Source organism: Coturnix japonica, chromosome 1 (genome assembly GCF_054131305.1).
Source record: "Coturnix japonica strain WE chromosome 1, WE-NBRP24, whole genome shotgun sequence".
NCBI classification, from domain to species: Eukaryota; Metazoa; Chordata; class Aves; order Galliformes; family Phasianidae; genus Coturnix; species Coturnix japonica.
Window position 1 is genome coordinate 111,013,586 of NC_140663.1, and position 21,594 is coordinate 111,035,179.

Here is a 21,594-nt window from a genome sequence, read left to right on the forward strand (position 1 = left end):
CTGTTTCCAAGGAATCCAGAGACTCCCAGCATACGTCGTTCACAGCCCTGCCTTCCCAGCGCCTGCTCAAAAGGGGGCTTGGATGGACTTCAAGGGAAATCTGCAGCTATCTGTGTCCACTGCCAGGAGAAGTTTAATAGCGCAGTGCAACAAAGCACTGCTGTCAGTTGATAGAAGACTGGAGCAACAGATTGGATGCATGCCTGCCTCTGGGGAAACACGCTGCAATCCAAGAGAACCTCCCATCATTTTGATATAGCGATCCCCCTTTCAAAAGCTGGATTCACATTATCCAGGATGGACAGACAATGATCCTTATGCTCTTGTGCAATGATGCGATCATGCTGTGCTGCTATCATGCCGTGAAAACAGAACTCCCTCTAAAATCCTAACATTCTCACAAAACCATTTTAAGAGCAAGGAAGGAAGAAAACAGTTTCTAGCCCTTAAAATGGTACAGAAAAATGAGAACTTAAAAGGAGCAAGTTGATATAGCCACATTCCGCTGGGATGGCAATACTGTTGCTGCAAAGTTCACTTTTCATAGAATTACAGAGTGGTTTGGGATGGACAGAGCCTTAAAGACCATTTAATTCCAAACCTCTGCCATAGGCAGGGTCACCTCCCACTAGAGCAGGCTGCCCAAAGCCACAATTGGCCTGGCCATGAACACTTCTAGGAATGGAGCATTCACAACTTCTCTTAGGAAGGTAGCAAGGTTTCCCAGATAGCAGCTTCCTGCTCACCCCTCACATCTCCAGAATAATGAGGTATAATATCAAGGAGGTACATGTGGGAAGGGAAAAATGAATGAAGGGAACAGATAACTGGCCAGGGCCAGGACAGACCTGTATTTCCTACTCTGGCTACTCTTCTTAAGAATTACTCTTTGATACAGTGCACACTCAGCCTCAGAATTTGCGTCTAGATAACTTCAGATCCATTTGTCTGAAAAACTGATTACAAGTTTAGAAGCATGTGGAAACAACACCTACCTTCAGAAACTACATTACCAAGAGAAGGAAGAAAATGAAACACAGCCTTAGCAAATGGAAAACAAAATGTGAGCAGGAAGGAGTCTTGTGCTTTTGAGATAGTTAAAGGGGAAAAGGAAATTATAAAAAGGTACATATAAGTGTATGAACAATTTTACTGTTATTCTTGCTATGCAGCAGGATATAAAGTTGTTTTAAAAGGTCTTTTGAATATTTCACAATGAGCACAATTAAAAGGTTTATTTTTACCTTTCACCTTTCTGGTTGTAAGTTAAAGTCGTTCTGTTGATCAGAATAATTATGGTTATAATGGGAAATAAAAGGAATCTGTTAATCACAGATACACAAACCAGCAATACTGGAGGTACAGTCACAACACAGTATTCTGCTGCTTAAATTGGTTTCATGTGTGAATTTTATTTCTCCTTAAAATGTGTGTGTGTGTCTATATGTACATAAATATACTATGTGAGCCTTTATGAAGTCAATATGAATTTTTACAACTGCAGAATAAGCAGGAAGGCCTTCTGGTTTGGGAAGAAAGAAAAGAAACAGGCACTACAAAAAGCAAAATAGTGGCTACAACTTAAAGATTAAAAACAGACAAAGTAATGTCAGAATGTGGATTCAACACTGACTTTGCAGTTATTACCATATGAAAACACACAATCTCATGATTTGTACTCTGTTCAAAACCCACTGGTGCCAGCTTTTGTCAGAAGCAGGGAAGCAGATCACACAATCTACTCATTCTCACAGTTCTTATCTTCCCAAAAGTTTTTAATCTGCTGGTATCATACTGGAAACTTCTTCTGCAGTGTCTATCTAGAAGGAGTGCATTTTCACTATTCTTCAGAAGTCTAACTGGTGGTTAGGTCTCTCAGTAGTTTTGCTTGCTTTCTTAACATTGCCTTATTGCTTAGGGCTGTATGGACCCTGTTGTAGTAACCCAAAGCATCTAACCTATGGAAACACTCTTCCTCTAAGAAGTAAAAACAAATCAACTCTTTTTCAAGGTTCAGGATAGCTTAGCAGCTGACTTCTAATTCATACTCTTCACATTCTTGCTGAGGCTCCAGCTTATCATATTGGCTGCCATTTTTCTGTTGCTTTCTGATTAGTGAGACATGCTTTAGATTTCCAGGGCACTGCTGAAACACGTGTTCCTGCAGTATTCATGCTCAGTAGTGTTACAGCAAGCAGAGTAGAAATGATGAATGAGTATCTATGAGTACATAGCTTTATTCTGATCTCTGTGTCAATCAAGAGACTCAATTGCTTCCCAAATAGCAAGGACGTTGTTAAAAAAATCAGAAGGTACTGAGATGACAGAATACTTGCCCTGGAATTGGCCATATTTTGATTTTCACAGAGCAGTGATCTCTATGAAGCACTTTTTCTCTTTTACACCAAATAGGTTCTCAAAACAAGAGTTTCCAGTAAGTCTTCATAATCTTAGACTAGAATCATAGAATCATAAATGCTGGAAAAGAACACCTAATATCATGTATCTCAACAATCAGCCCATCACACCATATCAACTAACCACATCCCACAGTGCCACATCCACATGTTTCTTGGATCACCTCCAGGGATGGTGACTCCACCACATCCCTGGGCAAATAATGCCTAGCAATTCTGTCCTGGTAGGACTCTGAAGAGAAGAGCAAGCAGAATATGACAACCAATGCACTGTTAGCCATGGTACTCATGAGGACACAACAAAGGTCTCAGCTTCTTCACCTGCTGAATCATCTTAATCTTTATTTTGCAAAAAGCAAGCAAGCAAACAAACAAACAAAAACAACAAACAAACACAAAAAAACAAAACGAAAAAACCCACCCTGTATTCCTAGCCTGCAGAGTTGTAAGGGAAATATTTCTTAATGAGCCAAAGGGTAGCTTAGCTGTCCAATTCCACCTGGAGGAAGCCTACCAGAGCTGTTTCACAAAGTATAAGCAATTTTTGTTCACCTCAAGCACAGCAAATGTGTGAGCACAGCAAAGTAGCAGTGCCACATGGGCACTGTGTGAGATACATGAAGGACTTCCAATACTTTCAGTTAAGTCATGGCTCGTGACAGCAACTTAAATGTGGCTTCTCCAGGTGAGCTTACAAGAATACAAGAAGGTGTGTATGCCACCATATCCAATGCTACTGCACCAAAAAACAAAACAAAACAAAACAAAAAAAACCCAAAAAAAAACAGAAGACCTAAGCTTCTGAGCAGTCAATTTCATAAGTTAATATTATGCTAATAATATTAACACTACACTCATTTCAAAATTAATATGGAAACCAACAGCACAGGTAATGCTAACTTTGGCATGTTACAGCTTATTAGAAAAGACAGAAAAAACCGAAACTGCATGGTACTTAGTTGGAGGTCCCACAGGATCCCAAACCAGGATTCCATGAAGCATTTTGTAGCAAATTCTTAAATCAGAACTATATGTGTCACTACAGAGCTGTCAGATGATACGGTTGCCAGGTTTCAACATCCCCTCTCTTTTTTGCACACAACTATGTACACAAATACTCCCACAGATTCAACAAAGCTCTTGCACACACCTCTGCCAAACCCTTGTCTGCATATGTATGAATTCCCTTAAAACTGGCATGAGTTCAGTGAGAAAAAGAATGTATTTCTATCTGTGCCATAATGCATGCAGAAGTGCTTTCTACTGCTGCCATGTGTTATTAAAAAAAAAAAATCAGTTAAAGCAAAACAATTACAAATATTAAAAAAGCGAGAGGGGAGGGAATAACAGGAAAAATATTTTTCCATGACACTTTGAATAAGTAGTATTTAGAGTAAAGACTGACATTCTTCACGATGAACTCAAAGCAGTTCACCAGCCATTGAAAATGACAGGCTACAATTAATTAATAATGTAATACATTAGATTGTCACAAGCTGCTTGTACTAGAAAAGTACTTAAACACAACCACAAAATACGCAACTGTGGAGGAGGACTGGGGCGAGGGCAAGCTGGGTGCCCACCATGAAATCCCACCTCCATTCAGCAACCACTCACCAGCTGTAAGGCTCTGATTTTGGTCTAGGATTCTGTATCAGATTTTGCTCTCAATTTACTCTGTGAGATCACAATAGTTTCCAGCACCTGCATTTCTGCCGAAGTTGGAAACCAACTGCCATATTCAGACAACTGTTTGATACACAGGTCTCTGAGTTAGCTATTGTGGTTACTTCTTAATGCAAGAATAAGATTTATCCAAGGTACTTTTAGCTTCCTGGAAAGATGTCCTCATCCTCTGCGGGAGTGCTACCAACCCAAAAGGCTAAGACACTTTTCTCCCAAACTTGAGAGACAGTGGCATTTTGGACCTTGGGTAAAGAACTGATTATGGCATGCATGCCCCAAAACACACTGCTGTATCCTGAACTGTCATGATTTAAAAATGCAAAATAATGAACAACAACTTGACACCTCCCCCTTATAGGGCACATATCCTTACAGGTAAAAGAGTGCTCTATATACTGAGGGGGGCAGAGGGATTAAAGGGAGAGAGAGGTGAGGAAAACAGCAAGCATATTCTGAAAGTACCATGCAAAATGGGAAGATGCTCTCTTTCCATTTGCATTACACGTTTTCTTTTTTTGCCCATGTTCCCCACCTTTCGGTGTCTCTCACCAGGACACATAATGTGGAGTTTCTTCACAGAACCCTTTGGAACTGGGTTCCACACAGTTCCATTTTCAGGGACAGAGTGTGTTGCATTTCATAGAATCATAGAATCACAAGGTTGGAAAGGACCAACAAGATCATCTAGTCCAACCGTCCTCCCTTTACCATACCTACAGAAAAAAGCACTAAACCATATCTTCTAGCTCCCTATCCAGATGCCTCTTGAACACTGCCAGGAATGGCTGTTTCTCACAGAAGTGGCTGCCTGACTGTTGCAGATTAATAATCTCTCTCCTTGACCCCATCTAAACTTGCTGTTGTTCCCCCACTGGTTGGTATGGGATCCAGCAAGGTGGGGGCAGCAGGGAACAGAGCAAAGCAGGATAAAGGGTGTATAAAATGGTGCAAAGGAGCACGGTCACCCAGCAGGAACTCAGACAATACACAGGAAAAGCAACACAGATCACTGTAGTTGTTTTTCACTATTTTACATTTTTAAATCATGACTGTTCCTGACGTAGCATTTTTATTTTATTTTATTTTATTATTTATTTTTTATTTTTGGTCGTTCTTACAACAGCTTCCTGAGGAGGTGAGACAATCTGTTATTTATCATCTCCGAAGAAGATTTCAGGCTGATGGGTGGTCAAGTGAAACTGTTAGAAATGGCATGGAGCCCAAACTAAAAGCATGAGGAGGCCTTACACACAGAGACCCACTCTGGATTCATGAAGTCGAGCTGTCATGGCAGAAGATAAGGAAAAACAAGAATGTGACTTCTCTGACGACAGAGATCCCACAGATTTCATTTCTTAATGGCACTCCAGAAACAATTACTCATCCTCACGCAGGCTTGAATCTTCATTTTTTCCACATAATTTCCTGCTTCCCAGAGAATTTTGTCTTTTCAAGCCCCTTCTGTTTTCACAAGGATTATCCCTCCCAAGTTGTGGTTTTGAAGGCATTCACATCCATATACATAATACAGTGCTTTAAAGGTTCCTCTCCTCTTTGGCTAACCATTCTTAACCCACTACCCTACCAGGACAGTCCAGTGAGAAGCAGAGTCTCTTTGGTCTCCCCTACAGTTGGAGATAAGGCATTTTCAGAAAGCAGCTCAGGTCTTATGACAGGGTGACTACACTGCTCCTTTGGGACCTTGTGGGTGGAATGAGCCCAGAACTTAACAAACAAGTCTCTTTGTCTGGCAACCATGGAATCATTGGAGATCTTTAAGATCACCTAGTCCAACCATCAAGCCATCACCACCATGTTAACTTACCATGTCCTTCAGTGATACATCTACATGTTTCTTTCACTTTCAGGGACTGACTCCACCATCTCCCTGGCTATTGCCTCACCTCTCTCCCTCTCAGAAGAATTTTTTCCTAATACTCAACTTGAGCTCAGGGACTGGGAGCTCTTGGAGTGTAAAGCAGCAACACTCAACCCATGTATGTCCAGGATGTGGAAAAGACTACGGTCTATCTCTGACTCATGTTGTTTCTTAGTTTATTCCTCTTGGCTATGGTCTACATTTCTTGGTGGAAAATTCTCTGTTGGCAGATCAGTTTTGCACTTGTTGCACATATGCTGCTTTGACATATTAATAACTTAATTTGCCCTGAAAAGCAGTAACATGCAGTGGAATTAATATTTCTAATTATTTTATTTTATTTTTTAAGCAAAAAAAAAAAAAAGTCTCTTATTCAACCTGTTTAATAGGTTGAGTGGTCATTTTGTATTTAAAAAATAACCAAGAATGCATTGCTTCCCAGTCACTCCCACATTTTTAATCTGATGTTTTAACAGTTGCAGGATCAGGGAAGTGATAATTTTTGGCATAATATTCAGAAAGATGATCCTGCAATAGTACTCTGTACCAAGCAAAGTGCTCAAATGAACAGAGCTTAAAAGTGATTAATATAGCAGCAGTGAGATAACCCTGACAAGAGCATCTGGTGTTTGTTAACTGAAGATTACTGCTTTTAAAGTTTTAATTGGGCGGTATTAATTTGATGCTTCTCTTCACTAGACATATTTCATGTCACAAAGTTAAGCCAGGTTTTGTTCAGCAAAACTGTAAACAGGCAATTAATCAGAGAAAAGCACGGACCCCTCCTTATGCTTGGAACACACCCTGAAAGTCATTTTCATGGGGTTTTACTTCCTGAAATCAAGGAGACTCCTACAGCTGAGGGCTAGCATGATGTTCTGAACACTGAGTGATGATTCCGTAATTACCAGGAGACTGTACAACACTGCCAAATCCGCCAGGAGCCCTTACTGGTACAAACATTCTGCACGCTTCAGCATGGATCTTCTTCATGAGAAATGGTTTACAAGAATAGGACTGCAGCAGTCCTTTGTTTTCCTTGTCTGTTTGAACAGAATATTGCCTTGCCCACACTGAAGAAGGCAGAAGTTCTGCTTTTGCACCAGAGAGTTCTGATTCACTCAGGAGCAGCTTTGCCAGTGTTCAGGACTCTTCTCATAACACTATGACCAAAGCCAAGCGGAACATAAGAGAAAATTTACTACCATGTTACCTAGATGATACAGAGCAAGATTAGAAACCAGTTTAGGATAGTGCCAGCAAAGCTATGTTAACTCCTTCTACCCTGCAGCTGAGTTAGTTAATGGCAGGGGAACTGCAGGAAGTGATTTGGTCAGCACCAATCCCACCCACCTATGTAAACAATAGAGAAATGTAAGAGTTTCCCATGTACTCTGATACGTCTTGGTGTTTTTGAGTTTCAGCCAAAATTTTCAGACTATATTGCTTTTATCAAGCTTATCACCCTCCCTTCTATCCATTCCTTCCTTCTCTCCCTCCTTCCCTCCTTCCAAAATCAGTTACCCAACACAAAAAAGACACCTATCTAAGTAGCGATAGTAGATTCTTACCTAAGGAGGCTTCCAGAGTTATGCACAAGCTGTTTTCACACTGACAGCACGCTGACTTGTGAAAGAAGATTAGAAACCACAAGACAATGCTATTTATGAGAACAATTTCTACTTCTGCACTGGAATAAGAAGAGGTTTTAATCTATGACTATGATGAAATGTCATAGTAAAATGCGCAGGTGTTCTAACAAGGTACACACACACACAAAGCATAGACCATAATGCTGTCATTTTCTGGTAGACTGAAATTATGATTGTACACAAGAGTCTAGTGCATTATGTAGGTATGAGAATACTTTTACATGAACAGCTAAACAGCTACATAGAGAATAGCTATATAATGTCTATTCTCATTACATGGTTGCCATAAAGCTAATTTGTCCTGAATTAAGTTGTTCATCTCACAGATCCACAGCAGAGGAATTAGGATTGATTAAAAGTAGTTCCAGTCATGATCTCCTTGAACTTGGTGTCATAGGTTTGCAGCTGAGTGCCAATGTAAATTAGACTGCTACAATTTGCCTTTCATTAGCCATCAGGCTTTTGTTTGAAATACCCCCGAGGAAACTCTGACCTACTCATTGATCTGTAGAAACACACTTTACTCCCACAGGCACAGTTCAGGGCAGCATGCAGCATGAGCCTGGTGTTAACTTGGTGGATACCCTGACCTGTCTCAGCAGAACCACTCAAAAACTCAGTGTTGTGCTCCTTCACAGACTTACTGAGCACAGAGCTAAAAGCAGATCAGACTGAGAAACCAGACACGTTCCAATAGCTTCATTTTTCTTTTTCATTTTAACTTGGGACCAAAAGACACATAACAGACATTTTCAAGTGACTAGAACACAATGTGTTTTCCAGATTTCCAAAACCAGCCAAGCTAGCTGCTCAGACCCTGGGAAGTCACAGTTCTCTGGCAGCACCATGGACAACGGGACTCCTGGATCATGAATGGGGTGGGGGACTCAAACCGAGCAGAAAGCCTCAAGTCCTTGGAGACTTGGGGTGGAGAGCTGGGCCTGACAGCAAGGTTCTCTCTGCAAGGATGGGGAATCTGGGGAACCAGCTGGTTGTGAGGCTAGAAGCTACAAGGGGCATCTCCTTGGGACAGAGTTTCATAGAATCATAGAATTGCTTGAGTTGGAAGGGACTCTTAATGGCCATCTAGTCTAATCCCCTGCAGTGAACCTACAGACACCTACAGTTAGATTAAGGTGCTCAGAGCCCTGTCCAGCCTGACCTTGAGTGTCTCAAGAGATGGGGCATCCAACACCTCTCTGAGCAACCTGTGCCAGTGCCTCACTGCCCTTGTTGTAAAAACTTCTTCCTTACATCCTTCCTCCTTGTATCTAGTAACCTAATCCAGCCACAGACCCCCAAAGCTTCTTCACTTCCCACTCTGATGCTGTGTTTCAGGCAGATTTCTAAGCCGCTGGCAGATAAGCCAGCAGAAAGTCTTCAAGGTTTTTGAGAAAATCTGGCTGGCAGGAAAGTTTTGAAGCCTGTCAGACAGGATAAGTCCCACCAGAGCATGGGGGGGAAGGGGGTGATTGACAGAAATTCAGCAGCAATGATCACACTTCCATATGATGTTTTACATCCGAAAAGATGAGCACATCCTAACTTAAAAACGTTCTTTTGGAAAAAATACATCACCTCGATTTAAATGACTATCATCCAATACAGTCTCACTTTCAGCCTCACAGAACTGGATCTCCACGTGCTCCCTGCAGAAAGCCCTAATTGGAGTAATTTCTGTGGCAGATTGTTTCTCAGAGCAAGATTCATTTGGCCATTGAAAAAGATACACTATTTAGCTCCATCATGGTGCTTGCTATGTTGTAACTGAATGATAAGAGGAAAATATTCCCCTAACACAAAATATTCAGTCTTAGAAACAAAACCAGGTGGTTTACATGAGTTGCGCAAGGTATCCTACAGTTACCAAATTACTGAATGGCAGCAGCAACCTGAGTCCATCCCACTGCACAGACTTTCACTTTCCCCCTTAAAGTTTTGCAGAAGAGCTCACCGTACCAAGTTGTAGTGGTTAAGAAATACTATTTCAAAGAAATCTGTCATCCAGATTTTAATAGGGTTTCAGCCACTTCAAAGCTGTTCGTTTCTAACAGTTTTAATCCTTTTTCAGCCGCTGGCTGTCTCCCTGCCAAAGTCAAGTCAATTAGTTAAGAAGTCATTAGAAAAGCCCTCAGATACGAAAGCTATGCCTTAAAGTCCATCTCTATTGCAGTCTCCAACAAAAGACAGGGCTGACACTTTGGCACGATTTCAGCCTCTTGGTCTACCTGGAAAACAAATACAAAATCATCTGCTTTGTTTGATTGCATGCATACCTGCTGAAATAGGCTTCCTATGGGAAAGCAGACAAGCAGGCAGGGCAGCAGCCACAACTTCTGAGCTGATGGCCACACAAGGAACCAGTTGCTTCTGCAGATGACAAAGTCATGCTCAATTTTTCATGTCCCTGGAGATGCTGCTGTATGCACTGTCCTGTGCACAGAAGTGATCAGCAGGATGTTCAGTCCTAGCCAGCTCCCATACCAAAACCAGCCCCTCCACCACAGCCAAATCATAGAATCACAGAATCGTTTGAGTTGGAAGGGACCTTTAAAAGTCATCTGGCCCAACTCCCCTGCAATGCACAGGGACACCCACAGCCACATCAGGGTGCTCAGAGCCCTGCTCAGCCTGACCTTAAATGTTTCCTGGGATGCACCCACCACCTCTCTGGACAACCTAACAATGGGTTCTGGCTCACAGCTGCTCTCCCTGTGGGGTCCTGCACAACCCAGACTTCTCCGCCAAGAGAAACACTTGGCTCCTTTCTGCCTACAGCATGGGTGAGGAGTGGAGCAGTGCCCCAAGGCAGAACAGGGAGTGAACCAACCTGACAGCATAGCAACACCCAGGGAAATTTATTTTCATTTTTGGCCCATCTTCTCCAGCAAGCTCATTTCATATTGCCATACAAGTTGTAAGGTATGCCAAAACTCAGTATTTTTGCACTCCTAGGCCTGCTCTGAACAGACTTAGGCATAGCAATGGTAGAAACACCCGTCTCAGTGGCACCACCATGTCACACAGCCACAGCTGCACCAAGAGCAGCCAGCACCCACACAGCAGCCCTGCATGTAGGAGAGGATCCCTTCCTCCACTATAGTGAATGTGGCATTTGCTGCTGACCTCACTCAGCCACACCTCAGCAAACAGCACAGGGGAGAGCAAAGCAAACCTGGTCTGCAGCACGCAGCCCTCCCAGCATACATGATGCAGAGACAGTGCACTGGAAACTATCTGATGGGTCTTTTTCCTGAACCCATTTGCATCCTAAGGCAAGCTGTCATCAAACTTGGTGTTGCAAAATAGAAACTGGCAGGGACCAAAGGCAAGAAGCATGTGCCTGCTGCAAACACTTCCTCATGGATCCCTGCATTTTGCATTGCAGCACAGCAGCAAACAATTATATCAAGCAACTCAAATTTGCTCAAATTACACATATTTACCCCTACAGTAAGTCAGAATGGGAGTTGATTCATTCATCACTCCAAGGAAACTGGATGGAGTGACTAATATGGAAATGATCATAATTTTCCCTGCCCTTAATTTTGAAGCTGAGTTCAGCTTGATGAACTCAAACATACAGCCTGATGATGGCAAAAGATAGGTTGTAAATATTTTGATAGAGCAGCATGAAGCAGGAGGCTTAGTGTTAAGACATCATAGCATGAAGCAGAAAGGGATGCTCTTGCTGTACTTAGAATTTTCACATTAGAAAAATAGTGTCAAAATAGAAGAAAGGTGGGAAATGGTCTAACAAGTGAGGGCTAGGAGATGGCTTAAGTGAGAAGAATGGGAGAGCTACCAGTTCTTGTGCAGAAATGGTAAGGAGATAAACCTTCAAATTGAGAGTGCTGTTAAGTACAAGCTGTAGCACAATGAGCTTACAAAAATGAAACAAGATTACTCTTTGCAGCCTTAGATTAAAGAGTTTGGGCCAAGTAAAAGCCAGTGGAGACAAGGAAACTACTCAGTAATGCTTCTGAACCAACCAAGTCAGTGCACATTGCTGACATGCTCTACCTTCTCAGTGTGCTTTAATCCCCTTTGGATGTGACCAGTAGAATAGAAGTCCTATTTCTCCTCCTTGTCCTTCTCCTGTACAGCAAACACTTCATGCCGTGTAGCCTTGCAAAAAAGTTGTCCTGAGGACTAAGATGACCATGGGGGTTTTATGGCTGGCACCACCTCATAGTGATTCAATGTCCGGACATCTGGGCACTGCTGTGAAGCCAGCCTGAATGGTATGGCCTGCAACTACTGAAAATCAAAGCTAGCAGAAAGCTGCTCAGTGTGGGACCAAACCTCATCTCTTCCCCAGCACCAGGTCCCAGCTCATATCCATGTCTGCTCTAGCTGACTGCCAGTCTTTCCAATCTTATGCTGGAAATTTTCTGATCATCATCCACTTGCAGCATGAGACCTGGTTTCTGCCTCATGCTGAACCCAGCAATATGCAATTCAGCCCAGTGTGGATATCAGTCCCCTGCCCAGGGCACGCAGCAACCTCCACTCGGTGCTGTGCTCCTGCCCTGAAGGACTCCTTGCAGCAAGACAGCAGACAGAGCTGGCTCCCAAAGCACAGCTGGAGGGCAGGACTGTCCCTAATCTTCCAAGAGATCAAAAGCAGCTGGGATGAGGAGGGGCAGTGGGGGACTGTCCTTGGCTTCTTGCCTACTCTGTTAATTAGCATATCTGTTCCTCAAACGTGGCAACTGTGACCATTCTGCCAGCAGAGATAAATCAAATAGGGGGTAAAGCACAGACTGCATTCACAGAATCACAGAACCATAGAGTTTGGAAGGAAACCCTGGGAATCATCTGGCCCATCTAGTTCTCTGCTAAGGCAGGCCCCTGTAGCAGGTCACACAGGTAGGTATCCAGAGATGTTGTGAATATCTCCAGAGAAGGAGACTCCACAGCCTCCCTAAGCAGCCTGTCCTAGGGCTGTCACCCTCACAGTCAAGTTCTTCCTTCTGTAAGTATGGAGCTTCCTGTGTAACTGTTTATGCCCACTGACCCTTGTTCTATCACCACTTATCACCAGAAAGTGTCCACCCTCATTGAGTTGACTCCCACCCTTTAGATATTTACAAACTGTTACGAGACCTCAATTTGCCTTCTCTTCTGCAGGCTGAACAGCCCCAGGTCTCTCAGCCTCCCTCATACAGGAGATGCTCCAGGCCCCTCATTACTCTGTGGCCCACTGCTGGGCTGTCTCCAGAAGTTCCTTGCCCTGGGGCAGTGGCATGGCTCAGCTCACAGGCAATTAAATCTTTGCCCATCTCAACACAATGTGACAATATGGGGTGCTGGGAATAGCCCCTGGGCTACCTGAATTGCAGCCTGGTGCTGCCCAGCAGAGCAGTGCTTACCTGGATGACACAGCAATAGTGTACCGCCATGGGTGACAGTGAGAAAGTCATCAGGCCTGTGCCATGGCCCTGAGTTATTTGGCTGCTGTGGATGTACCCTGGAAGGCTGCAAAAGATTTTTCTCTTTCAGACGACTGACTGTTATTCCAAGTAATGCTGAGAAACAACTATGGACAGCACGTGGTTAGGATAATAAGTCTGCAAAGTCTTCACAATGTCACTCTGACCTGTAAAGAGTCTGATAGTTCTATGCCAACTTCACTGAGTGTATCTTTGTTTCAGATAAGCCTCCCAAACAATCTTCAATCTGCTCCCCTCTCTTTTTATTTTTTTATTTTATTTTATTTTTTTTGAGTGAAAAACATCTGGCTGCTAACAATGCTGTTGTCATTGGAAACATAATTAAGACTTTTGTTTCTGTAAACTAAAAATAATTGTAAGTGGTATTCAGTAGCCTGCAATCTTTATGCTGTATGTATAGGAGTCATGATTTTCCTAATGAGATGGCTGTTTGAAGTGTGTTTGTATATCTCTAAAGAGAGCTGAATAGCATGTATTGATGTTAATTGCAGAGCTAACAAGTCATTCTACCCTGTTATTACATTGCCCCCTTTCACATGCTCCTAATTCATAAGCAATCTGAAAAGTTGTCTCATTTTGTTTCAGACATTACCTCCCCTGGCTGGGACCAGTTTGATGTGTTCTGCCACAAGTGCCAATACAGAATCTGGGAAAAGCATGGGGCTGCTCATTGCCTGTGTTTCAGCCATGGGATCACCAGGGTTTCCTGTAAGTGAGGCAGATTATTTAGGAAACAACCCCTCAAGCCTATTATCTGCTTCATGCAAAATCTCGCTTGGATTACCACCCACTTCAGGAAAGTGTCAAACTCAGCACTTGATTATCCAGTCCTCAGAGGACAGGAAATGGCAGGAGGAGGTCTGGGGCTTTTACAAGCACTATCACTGGCTGTAAAAGCAATACTATGAGGAACCAAGTTCAAGTTCAGTTCCAGGCTCCTCTTCTGCTACTGCAACAACACCATGGCTGCAGAAATTAGCTGATGTCTAAGGGTCTTGATAAGACAGAGGCCGGTGTCAACTGAGGCAGTTTGTGTATGTTTCTGGACCCACAGACAGATGAGCATTTGGGAAATTAATCTGCTCAACAGTTCCTATGGATTCAAGACAAGTAAAGCGAGTGATCACACTGGGCAATCCCCCATAGTCAACACCCTTTCGAGAGACTATGAAATGAAGATGGCAAATGAAGCAGTGAGCAGGGATGGCAGTCCTACTGACATTCCAACTCAGTTGCTCTAAAACCTGGCATTAAGAAGCACTGAAAGTGTCTCATGTGCATGCAGATGAGTAGCAACGTACCTGGGCCATGTTTCTGCACTGAAAGCTGAGAGTCTCACCTTATCCCATAAATGCACCAGCTGGAGCATTAGGAAATCTATTAAATACCACAACTGAAACAGTATTGTAGTTGAAAATGCTGGGCTCACCAGGATGTCAGTCCATGCCAGAAATGGGATTTCTACCTCATTAGTAGGTAACTGCAGAAGGATTACTTAAGTGAGAGAATAACTCAGGCAAAAAAATAATAATAATAAAATGTGGCAAGAGCCCACATGACATGAGAAAGCAAAGTGGAAACCCTTTGAAACCCTTTCCACTGTTGAGGAGAGGGGAAAACAAGGCCTCCTGCTTCCAGCTGAACCAGCAGTATCAGTCTCTGTCTCTCTCGAAACACTGCAGAACTTTTGCATTTGGAACTGTGGCACATCGCCTTGACAAATGCAAGCAGATATAGAAGGAACAGAGGGAACAGCCACACTCACGTTTTCTTAATGATCAGAACAGACAGCCAGGAGATGCTGACATCTAGGTGACGCACTATGGCAGTGTGCTGTTTACTGGGGCATGCTTACTGAGTAACACTGCTGTAGGAACATAATCCTACTAACAACACTGCAGCAGTATTTTCTCTGCTTTGCCCGTCCCTGGCACACAATAGCACATTGTTAATTACCACCACTCTCTATTTATAGCTCACCCCATGCAGTTAGCGGATGCAGACTGAGTAGGATTTTCCTCTTCCTTCCCTTGGAGAGGGCTGATTTCACAGGAATGCCCTCATGTTCCTCTGGCCTAGGCTATGCAGATGCAGAGCTCTGCAGCTTGGGGACCGCAGCTCTCATGGGAGCACCCTTTCCCTTCATTTCCATCCAGGAAACAAAGAAACCTCTGCACTTAATGCAGTCAAGACAGATGTTAACATCCATTGTGTGTGCCACCAGGGAGGCCTGTTCATCTCTCCACAAACACAAAAAATTAGTGAAGAGGTAAGGTTAGGCAGAAGAAACAGATCACTGTGGCACGCTGTTACAGTCATCGTGGCAAAAACACTTTCATTGCACAGCTGTATGCACAAAAAACCAAATAAAACACAGGCTGCTGGAGGGTCGGAATGCCCCTGTTAGTCTGAAGGGAACTGCTCTGCTGAAAGGGAATCATGGAGGAGCTGGGAGTTTCCTGCCCAGCGCTATTTGCTCCTCTTGGGGCTGAGCAAGCTTTAGCGTGTCAGGGAGGGTCACCCTTCTCTCTTTTGGATTTTGCCTTCAGTAATGGGAAGAAGATTTTTTGGCATCTGGGGAGACAAAAACTATCTTCCACATGTGAAAGCAGAAGACATACTCCTGCAAAGTGACGTGAACATTCAATTCCTATTGACAGAATGTGCTTTTAAAACAATATTCCATGTTTGCTGACTGATACATGTGCTGACAGATTATATTATTTGAGACTAATGTGCAAGGAAGTTTGTTTTACCATAACCCAAATGGACAGAGTTAAGGTTAAATGCTCCTGTTTTGCTTTTAAGAGAGAAAAGCTTAGGAATTTACCATTCTTTTGACGTTTTTTTTTATTTATGTAATGTGTCAAACTGTAAAGCATATCAGTACACACAGTCAAACAAGATGCTTGCTATACACAAGAGAGTTATGGCTTATGGAGATGATGACAGTTTCATTTTTGTATTCAACAGACATTCACCCAGTAGCGCAGAGCAGATCTTCCCTTCCTTCAATCAGCTTCATTTACAGAAATAGAGAGGAATGATGCTTAGCTGTAACCAAACTCATGCTATCTTCTATGGCACGAGGCATACCAACCACATGTACGTTGCCAAGGGTTTGGTTTAATACACACTTGTATTCTGGGAATGACTACAAAACTCCCTCTTGCAGCCTAAGGGGAAATGAATACAGGAGCATGACAAGGGCAGCCGGCAATGGAGGCCTGGATGACTTTGTCACATCCTGTGGAAAGGAAAGCTCTCCACAAGCTCTGAGGCTCCTACATATACCCTCTCCATATGTACCCCAGCCCATAGAAGCAGTGACAAGGGGCAATCGTTTGGTAAGGACTACACTAAGAGCCCTCTGCCCTGTTTCTTCTAGGTCAGCAAGTAAGTGCTGTTGCTAAATTGGAGCTTAATGTACCAACTGCCATTCAGTTGTTTCTGATTCTTCAGAATGTGTCTTTGTTTAAACATAAATCTCCATCTGGCACCCATTACCGACCCATTTCTTCATGTTGTGCATGGGTAACTAAACACAGAAGCTCAGAGGGAGGATGAACTCTGCTCATCCACATGGCCCCACAGCTCCTCAAAGAGCCATCCAGGCAGCCACAGTGGTCCACTCACCCAGTCAAGGAATTTTCTCCATTTGCAGAAGTATGTTAATGTTAGCAAATGGCAGGCTCTCCTTTGCCTATGAAGCCAAATCTCTGAGATTGGATTAGCAGAGATTGTGTTTCAGACAGATGTGTTTTAGAAGTCATAAGGAATTGTCAAGGGTAGCATTACTGAAGTGGAGAGGGCCCAACTAAGGTAGGCTCAACTACAACTATCCAAACTCAGATGGTTCAGATCTGCTTTCTGAAGCCCCAAAGGAGTGAGACACGTGTCACACAATCCCACCTCTTCCTTTCTCTCACACACCTACAGGTACCTGTGGTTTGCACCACCACTGTAAAAGAAAAGAAATCTACTCAATTCTGTGATCACAAAAAAAAAAAAAAAAAAAAAAGTTATTTTCCAGTTCCAACCAGAACAGGCTACAAAAACATCAAGCTATCCTGACTATGGCTCCCCCAAAATGTCTACTCATTGTAAAAGTGGTAAGATGAAACAGATCGTGTCTACAGTCAAGATGATCACCACACACACCGTTATTCAGAAAGTGTTTTATGTATTTGTAACAAAGAGTATAAGCACTTAACTTTTGTATCCTTCTAAATATTGAGTTGAAACTCATTCTGTTTGTCACTAAAGGTGACTCCCATATTTTGTCTGGCCACCAGAGCAAGATGAGCTCTTAGAAAAACTGTCTGATCTGGGAGCACTGCATTGGTCCTTCATGCTATCAGGTCCCTGAGGCACATGAGACAGCTTCTCTGAAAAGCTCTTCCAGCTGCATCTCCACTTCGATTCTCCCATGATGGGAGCTGGCAGAGATCTACACAAATGCTTCTGCAGTCTGAATCCACATGCAATGTTCAGAACATCATGGCGTGTTCTTCAGTCCAGAGAGTGGCAACTGTCCTCAGATCGACATGAAGAGGAGAGCAGGAAATACGAAGCTATTCAGAATAATGTGATTTTAAAGATAAATGACAAAGGGCAAACCTCACATTTTTACAGTTTGCCAACTGCTCCTCTTTCTAGATAAAGGATGACCACCGCGTTAATAAATCATGTTAGGTCTACTGTTTCTTTCTCTTAAGATAAATTCAGTCCCTGAAACTAATCCATTTTTAAAGTCAACTTAGTTGCACTAATCATCTCAATGCAATGGACAGGGAATTATATTAAATACTTTGCAAAAGGATAGTTTACATTTAAAAAGTCAAACTCCAGGCACTCACAAGATTGGTCTGAGCAATTCATAATACACTGGGCTATTTTTTCTTTATTATTTAGTTTCTATTTTTTTTTAGACACCAGGGGATATATTTTCTAATAGTTCTCTCTCATCTCTAGATGTCAAAAAAGTTAGAAGAAATCTTTGATAACCATCATGCTAGAGGAAATGGGGGTTAAATAAAGCTCACTGAAAATAAACACACTCAGCTGTTTTGTACTCAGATGTGATAAAATGAAAAAGGCCAGGATTAGGACTCTGCCCATGTGTATCCTAGAGATTTAATTTGATTAATTGCCACACTTAATTCTGTATCAAACAGCTAGTTTGGCTGTATGTATGATGATGAATGGACATACAGGTGCCAAACACTCTGGGCTTTGGCTATTAAATATGTATACTGCAAGTGTGAGCACTTACCTACTTGAACTCTGATGATTTTCTAAAAGCAGCCGTTCCTGGTGCCAGGTGATTAAGTGAGATTCGGTGTTTTATTTGAAGGACAATATAATATATAACTTCTCTAGACGCATGGAAAAGCTTATATCATACACAATGCCCATGGCAAATTTCTCATCCATTAATGACTGGTACTGACAAAACTGATGCAACCAATTAGTTGGCAAGAATTCTGATTTCAACGATCTTCGTGAAACATTCCAGAGTGTCTGTGAAGGGGACAGACAGTGATCTACGTGCCAGCCATGCTCTCAGCCTCAAACCCAAGCAGGTCAAAAACACAATGGCCAGCTTCATTGCTTTGTGCTTCCATGGTCTGTACCAAACCAAGGCCATATTTGCTGTCACATGGACTAAATGCACTCTTTCATAAGTACATGCTCCAGAAGAAGTGAGCAAAAAGTACACCGGGCTGAAACTTTGTGGTTTTCTACATGCTTCATACTTAGTGGCTGTCATTGCAAGTATTGGGAACTGTCAAGCCTGAACAAAGCAAGTGATGACAGACAGACACATATACATAGGCACATACACACATATACATATTTTAGTTAGCTGGGAAACAACCACCACAGAAATCACACAGTTTGCTTTGTGTATTATTTGCATTCATGAAGGCTCTTCCTGAGAAGCCACCCAGCTTGTTACCATCAGATTCCAAGCCACCCCTTTGCCCTTCTGTGCAAAACCAAAGCTATTGCACTTTATTCCCTCAGAGTGCAGTTTAAAGGAAAGATTTTACGAGCTGGCTGTTCTTCAAAACTGTAGGGGAAGAGAAGGGAGGAGCCATGAAAAATACTCATTTCTATTAAATCTGAGATAGTTTCACATCCCTGAGGCAGGCTCCTGTTGTTTTTGGCGAGCAGGACATAAAAAATAACACCAAGTCACAAATGCTACTTCTGAGCAGTTTCCTGTATGGGCTTTGGATTTCCTTTGTTTTCCACTATTATTATTATTGTTATTAGATAGGCGTTACAGAAAAGAGCATAGGTGCACACAGGGGGAGAAGTAGGAAAAAGCTAATCTGTCGTGTCATCGCTCCTTTAATTCAAAGCACAGAAACATTTTGTTGGAGTGTGAGGTCTGATAATCATAACCCGGCACCACCTGAATAAACAGTGTGTGGGGCAGCTTATATACCTCAGTTAGTGGGATGTGAGCAGCCTTCTGTCTGCTCTCTCCTCCAAGGAGAAAGCTAAGCATGTGAAAAGGGAAATGGGGTGAGCTCTGAAGAGTCTAGTCATTTAGTAGGGTGCAGGGCTATGGAATGCAGGGACTCGGGGACCCCAACAAATAATCAACAGTCTGCATCACAGAGAAAAGCCCGCTGAAAGGCTTGTCAGAAATCTACCTCTGCATCACGTTGTGTCCATGTCCCATACCAGGAAGTATGGGTCCCAATGCTTGTTCATGTTCCTATCACATAGGCATGAAAGGAGGCACAAGGGAACTTTTCATAACATCATGCTGGAAAAGGCTGTCCTCACCCACAGGATTACTGTTCACATTGGAAAAGAGAGTCTGAAAACAAGATGCTATAATTTAGTTTGGGTAAGGAAAGCTTCTACTTGTAAGCTGGAGGAATCCGCTGCACTAATGCATGGTGGGAAATCACTGGACCAGTAGCAGGAGAACCTGTGGGTTGTGGAATAGCAGAAGGGATCTTGTGTTGCCTGGTTTAACCCCAGTCTGACAGCTGAAACAGGAAACAGAACTTCAAATGTGGGAGATGCTCTACTGGTCGTGCAGGAAAGTGAGTATAAAAAGAGAAAACCAACGTGGGGAGATGGCTAACACACCTAGCCTTTGGACCCAAATGGCAACCAAAAATGGACTAAAAGCCTGGGGAAGAAATGAGACAAGAAAGTAAAGATGCAACCCCCTGCCCAGTGTTGTAATATAATTCCCATCTCTCTCTGCACTCACTTTCGCCTCATTCCCTCTACTCTGGATGCTCCTTCATTACCACTCCTACTTGAGATGAACTCTCCAGCCTGGTGTGTCACGCTGTGTCCTTCCTTTGATCAGTTCTTTCATGATTGTCTATCCCAAAGGACTATGCATTTTCATCTCTCTCTCCAGGATGGATGAACAAAACAGACAAGAAATTCAATAAGCTCAATGCAAGCTAAACAAGATGCATATTAACTCCACTGCTTTATCACTGGGTTGTTTAGGTTCAGTGCTTCTTTAAGTGCTCCATCCTTTAGTTGTGTCAACATAGCATATTCCTCAGGGCAAATTTTTGTATTTGCCAGAGAAACATACTTTATGCATTTATATATCTGTATTGTATCAGTGATATCATTAATGGCATCACTGGCCAGTCCTGTCATCAAATCAATGCATTCAGGAGTTTGAAGCTTAGTTGTTTGGGAAGGTGTGGGAGGAAAACAACAGCCAACAAGAAATGGAGAAAACCATATGACGTATTAAGATCTTCCATGAGGGGTTTGTATTTGCGCTGAAGAACTGGAGAATTAGCAGGGAAAAGAGGAATCTCAAAGGAGCATCTGTGCCATGTCATAGAAGAGCAGCTGCTGCAGACACCTCTGCAGTGCCAGCTGAAAATGGGCAACCTAAACTTCAGAGAGAACTCTGCGCCACATTATCATTTATGATGATGTGTCTGACATGTGTTAACATGAACAGGAGCAGCCACTTCAGAAATGGAGACTACTGCAAAGATTTTCTCTAATAAATCCATGAATTACTCCACTATAAAAACCTGGAGGTTTACAGGAACAACCAAACTGAACCTACTTCCCCACTAGCTGCTAAGCTCCCTGTTGCTCATCTTTAGCCAAGAAAGGAACAAAGGCAACGCTCAACCAATGCAGGAAAAAAGAAGTGATCTTTTCCACAGTTAAAATAATAATAATAATAATTTAAAAAAAAACAACAAACATAAAAAACCACATCAAAACAAAATCTACTTTTCTTCATCTTTAGTTTAGACATTATACAAGCATGAAGCTAGTGCTTCTTTCACAGACAGCTCAAGACTGGAATAAAAATGTACAGTCATTCTCTCGGTCATCCCACTGGTAGATCACCAAACAAGCAGCACAACAGAAGCTAAGAAACCACAAGTGGGAAAAAAAACACTATTTTTATACAAAACCCAAAAGTGTTGGAAAGGATGGAAGTTACTTAAAAGTTTTATGGGATGCAAGGAGGGCATGAA

General features: G+C 42.6%; 1 protein-coding gene and 1 long non-coding RNA gene across 4 annotated transcripts in view; both read right to left on the reverse strand.

The window, feature by feature from the left end:
* LOC146762648 (uncharacterized) overlaps positions 1-10,201 on the reverse strand; it is a 54,217-nt gene extending 44,016 nt beyond the window's left edge. The window contains exon 1 of the long non-coding RNA XR_014940424.1: positions 1-10,201. This exon is cut by the window's left edge and continues 18,230 nt beyond it. This is a non-coding gene — a long non-coding RNA (uncharacterized LOC146762648).
* Positions 1-21,594, reverse strand: part of NHS (NHS actin remodeling regulator) — a 235,923-nt gene that overhangs the window by 100,382 nt on the left and 113,947 nt on the right. The window lies entirely within an intron of this gene.